We start from the raw sequence: 6080 nt of genomic DNA on the forward strand, positions 1-6080 counted from the left end.
TCAGATAAAAAAAGCCAGAAACATAACGTTCCCAGAGGCACGCCAAAAGCGCTTGTTTTGGCCGCATCCTATGCGGACGCCGCCCGCCGGTGCTTGGCGCGACGTTTGGTTAGTACTGCGACGCAACGCAGCCTAGCTGACGTGTCGCTGTCCTCAACCTCCTCCGAGCGTCCGTCAGCTCGTTCTCCCTCTAAAGCAGAGCCTCTAGTGGTTCGTCCTCTGCCATCTACAGCCCAGCAGCTCACCGCAGTTCCTGCGGAGCCCGTGGAGGAAGTGCAGCGAGGGCTTTGTGGGGACTGGTTCCATTGGCCCTCACGACATCTGAGGGCGTTCGGAGCATGAAAACAGCCAAGTACTCCTTCCGTTTCTTCTCCGCCGGCTCCAACCGTGAAGCTTGCGGCCAATCTACGAGGAGGATGTCGGAAGGATACCACTTTGGCGACACCAGTATTGCAAGACGCGGATGTGGATACCTCATCATCTCAACCTGCACAGTAGGCACCGAACGAGCGCCGCAGCACTCTTGTCCGTGAAAAAAAACGGCACCTCGGATTACTGGCCCTAAACAAAACTCACTGATGAGAACCAAAATAGGCAACTGCTCAACTACATTTTTACTATTTGTACGACATTATTGCTGTTAGAAACTCAGTTCAATGGAACACTAAGGGTCTAATAAAAAAACTTACATGATGTATATGATGAATAGATTATGTATATGATAAGTGATGCCTTGTAGCCTACCTCGCAAACATTAGAATTTTAGCCCTCATCGCATACCATATGTGACATCAGGGCCAAGCGATGCAAGGGAGGAGGGCTCGTCACATCAGCCAGCGATCTCACTGCCATCGCTGGAGCTGGGGGCTGGGGGCGTGTTATGCGGCTCCTACCGGTGTTGCACTTCACATCACCATTGTCACCTGTCGTGTTAATTATTTTCAATTTTTAGAGTAAGGGCCCTTTACACCCATGTATACACTATTTTTACCAAGTTCATGACCATGCTCACCATTGTATTTAAGTGACCGGCATCACACAAAACAATACACACTGTCTTGGCACTCCTTGGCCTGACACCCTTGCGCTAAAAAACACACATACATACATCGTCCCCGCTCGCCAATGCGCTTACTTACATAGCAACCACTGACAGAGATATTTATTGCGGTATAGAACGAAAACTTGTGCAAAGCAGAGGCTTCTCATACACTAGTTTTTTGCGGATAGGATTTTGCGTTGTTTTTATCGAACAATCTCACTTTGAATTTACAGGAAATGTGTCCCAGTGCCCTTTTTTGGGGATTGTACCCAGACCAACGAAAGAAGAATAGCGATTCCATACAGATATACGGCGCAAAAGATAATAGGGAGAAAGAACACAGGACGGCCCCTGGTCGTTTGTTTTTTCTCGTCCTTGTCTTTTGCGCTGTAGATCTCTCGAATATATAAATCACCAACACGGCCACCTTATACTCCTGCGAGTATACATACTATACATTGAGCACCAGGTATTTGAGCAATCAAGACATGCTCAGTAATTATGATGGATGGCCATAAAGACGTTGAATAGCTCATAACGTCGTCGGTTTTCGCAAAAAACTCCCCCCACCTCCCCGAAGGGGATCGTGCGGAAATGCGAATGCATTGGGTGCACCGATGAGTGCGCTGCGGCAAGCAGTAACGGAGAGAGGCGTGCGCTCCACTGCATTCATATACATTTTCCGAGCGCAGCGAGCGGAGAGAGGGTACGCGGAGAGGAGAGATACCCGCGCAACACGCCCACCCCGCGCGCGAGCTCTCTCTCCCGCCGAGCTCCGCGATGCAAGCGCCCTCACACGCCCGAGCGCGCTCCTCCTCTCCCCTTGCCCTCCGCTACTCCCGCCCGAGCTACCACCTGCTCCGGTTGCTAGGCGCACCACAGCTGTTGCTAGGGGCGAGGAGGAGCGCGGAGAGATAACACCTGTGGGCGCACGCCGACGGAGCACGACAACCCCCGACTAAGAAATGCATTCGCATTTACGACGACGACGACGACGAAGGCAGAACTACGAGGCGCGCGCTCACGTGCGCTCGTTAGGACGACGACGACGACGACAAAGGCAGAACTACGAGGCGCGCGCTCACGTGCGCTCGCGCTGGAGGAATGCAGGCGCACGCCGGCCAACGGAGCAAGACAACCCCCGGCTAATAAATGCATTCGCATTTAAAAATAACAAGTCACGAGAACTGCAATACATAGTACTACCAGAGTCTTTCAATGCTTTACTTGTCACGAAACTTTGGCGCTCGTTTCATATAGGGACCGCGGACGCCACTACAGGCGCCAACACCGTACGAAGGGCATCCAGCCGCCGCGCGTGCGGCATATTGGCCAGCTCTTGGCGTGCAAACGCTCGCTCCTTTTGGTGTCTGAGCGCTGATTAAGTCTGCTTTTTTCTTAGTAGTTAGCGATGGATAGTCCAGTCATTGTGTATATCACCTGCCTTCAATGGGGTTTTATTTTTTGAAGCAAATTACCGTAGACTTCGGCCGCGAACGGCAACGGCGTCTGCGTCCTCTGGCACAAGCACTGGGCCTTCGTGTTTGCGGATTTTTAAATCTCTATGCTTCTTTTCTTAAAGTAAAAGTTGTAACTACCAGACATACGGTAGCTCAGTAGTCAAGGACTGCTACGGGCCTATCGATAATGCAATAAAAAAAACAAGCACGCGTCGTTCAGACTATGCTTAATGAATTCGTTGATTGCTCTGGAACGCGCAGAACGCTAAAAAAGATAGCCCAATGGTATTGTCGTTTCGATGAGTGCGTACATGCTTGAGAACACCTAAAAACTCTGCAGAAACGTGAAAGATCAAAACATGAAGAAATATATGTTGCACCGTGTGTATTTCCGCTTCCACGCTTTGCAATCCTTGCAAAAAAAGGAAGCGAAAAAAGAACAATAAAATTGATGTTAACACACGCAACAAAAAAATTTCAATATTACGAAGGGATAAAAAAGAGCGTGGTCCAGCGTACAAAAATCTATTTTTTGGCGCTGCGATGTGCCGCACACGGACGAAACAGAATATTTCCACGTAGCCAAGACCGACGCAAAGCTTTTCTGAACAAAGTTTTTAAAGCGACCTTCTGCTCTACAAAGACTAGAATGAAACACAAACGTCGAAGAAAGAGTCCGCAGTGTGACGTGCACAGATGAACGTCGATAAAGTGAGTTGCGCGGCGTTTGCTATGCATGCATTACTCTCGGAACGTTAATAATTTCACATCCATGCAAATAGGTTCGACAGCATTGTTGAATAAACAAAAAATCAAGTTAGCGACAAGGTGACACCCTTTCCATATCAAACAATATTGCCCGACGGGAGGTGCGACAAAAAGAGCAAACGGGCGCTCCGGTTGAAACGCCAGGTAAGAAAACCGGAAGCGGCCACGCGCGGTTGCAAAACAAACAAAACGAACCCTAAGAAATTATTCGCGGAAATATAAAAATAAGAGCACAATAACGTCCCAAAGATTTTTTTACATACGAGCCTGAGCGCAAGGTAATACAAGTTTGCAGACAGGTAATGAAGCACCGTTACAACCTGACTGATATGACAAAAACCGGCTTTAAGTTAGCCTTGTACAATTCTAGGTCCACGATGCTCTCAAAAGGGTACATTGCTTTTTTATTCTCAAACTACATTTCCACACACAGTCACACACTTATAATCGAAGCTGATATCTCCCGTTTCTTGCCTTGGAATGACGCGCCTCCATTTCTCGCGAAGCTCCGCGTCGCTCGGTCAACAGAACAAGGAAACAGTTTCCGTTGTGTCGTTGTACCAGGAACGACATCCCTGGACGAAACACGTGTTCGGCATCGTCGTTGCACTACTTAAGTCGCATCACAACAGCGCGAGATGCACGTTACATTTTTTTTCCCGCACAAAACAAACTCGCCGCGTCTCCGCTGTTCGAGCCAGCGCAACGCCGCCCGAGGAGTGACCTCAGTGAGATGGTGGCGCCACCGCGCGGTGGCCAAACGCAGCATATGAAGCTCTCCCATTGGGTTACGGAGCAGTTTCGTGTCGAGTAAAGCATTGAAGGACTCTGGCACTACTATTAAAAGGAGCCATTTTTTATGAGCAGCTCTAGGCCAAAAAAAAAAAAAGACAGATCTTTCACTAGTAAACAACACTTCTTTGAGAACACGAAAAAGCAACACGAAAGACACTCTGGAAGCATATAAAAATACTGGCAACAACCAGACTAACCTTTGCGTTCTCGTAATGCAGATGTATCGCCGAGTCATTTCTGTATTCCCTGGCGAATCTCTAATTTCCCTTGTTTATACATGTTTCTGACTAAAAATCTTTCCTTCTAACCAGGGATAAAGTACATTTAGATACCAAAATAGCAGGTATTTCTCAGCAGATATATTGGAAAGCATGAAAAAAATTATTCTCCTCAGCATTATATACGGTTAAATCAACTCACTCCAATATAGAAACAAAATATTACCCTGCAGTATGTAAAATAAAGGTCAGAATTCATGAAGAACGTCTCGGGCAACATTCACTGCGACAGAAGATTTTTTTACACCTTCGTGTTGATCGAATAATCACGACGGTTAAAGCGCTGGAGACACACATGGGCTATGAAGCGCGCCGTAGTGGAGGGAACCGAAATGATTGCGACCATCTGGGGCCTTTAACGTACGGGAAAATCTCTTTGCGTGGGCGTTGTCACTTTTGACCACCATAACAGAAGCAGCCACCGCGGCCGGGAAGGGACCGGACCCGCGTCCTTTGCCAGCACAACGCCTTAGTCATTCGGCAATCGCTGCGGGTACGCTCATTTCACCCGTCAGCTCGCCACGAAGTTCGGGTCGTTCTTGTGGGCGGTCAAGACAGAAACAGTGTCGCGTGCGCTGTTGAGACTGCCCAAGTCAATGGGTGGTTTCAGTCTGCCTTGCTTGCGAACCATGTGCAGCGTGCTGGCCGTACGCGCAGTGTTCGACCTTGTGGACTCAACTGAGTACCCAGAGAGGGCGCTTCTGCAGTACTTTCTGGGAACTTACCGCTCAATGTTTTATGCCGAACGCATTGCCGGTCCCTCTGCTGAGCAGTCACCGCCATTTTATGCCTATGTAGTCAACACACTGAGGAACGTCCAGTCTACCTTGCCAAGCCTAAATTTCAGAGAAAGTACAGCAAGCGAATTGTGCCAAAAATTGGCAATAAACCAATTAGATCGCGGTGTCCGTTGGCATCAGCTGACTTCGACGGAGCTTCCTTCTGATGTTAGGGATTTCGGATGGTTGCGTGGATGGCAAGTTCTTCCGACGTGTGACCGTCTGGCGAGATTCGGCATCGTGCGATCCTCCCGGTGCCCGCACTGCGGGCCCACTGAAACATTGGAACATGCCTTGTTTCAGTGTCGGGTAGCGGTGACGTTTTGGACTGGGCTAAGCAGGTTGTTTGGTCTTACACTTAGAATGAGCACACGTTCAAATGACACGTTGGTGAACTTCCTGATGTGTGCTGGGGCTTTTGTATTGTGGCGAAATCGTGGTGCCGCGTGTCTTCGCGCCCGACCGCAACGGGCGATGTTTCCACTGCTGTGGCGTGTGCGGTCAATCCTTATGAGTCACTTGGAAAATGAGTTGGCAGTTCTGGGCGAAGAAGCCTTCCTGTTACGCTGGTCCACGCGTTTCATAATGGCCAGGAACAACATCCTGAGCATCACTGTTGTGCCGTATTGACTTTCAACGAGCTTATGAACTCTTTCTGTGAACGCATGTGAACTTTTTATGGATTGATTTCTGAGTAGCTTGTTTTACCACCATAGACATTTGTCGTGCAAAGTGTTGACTGCCCGGAGTATTTGGAAACTGATTGGATTTTGTTTTTCTTTCGGGCAGTGCTGTTACCACTAGTCGCTGCGTGCTATGTGGTTTTATAATAAATTCTCTTCTCACACTTTCGTTTATTAGATATTTTTTACTGGACTCAATTCAATCAGGCGCCGGCGCCGCCGGCAGCTAATTGCGCAGTTTGGAGCGCGTCATTTTCTTTCGTGCACTGCCACTT

This window comes from Haemaphysalis longicornis, unplaced genomic scaffold, assembly GCF_048455015.1.
Source record: "Haemaphysalis longicornis isolate Haplotype H1 unplaced genomic scaffold, Haemaphysalis longicornis Haplotype H1 scaffold_3, whole genome shotgun sequence".
Lineage (NCBI taxonomy): Eukaryota > Metazoa > Arthropoda > Arachnida > Ixodida > Ixodidae > Haemaphysalis > Haemaphysalis longicornis.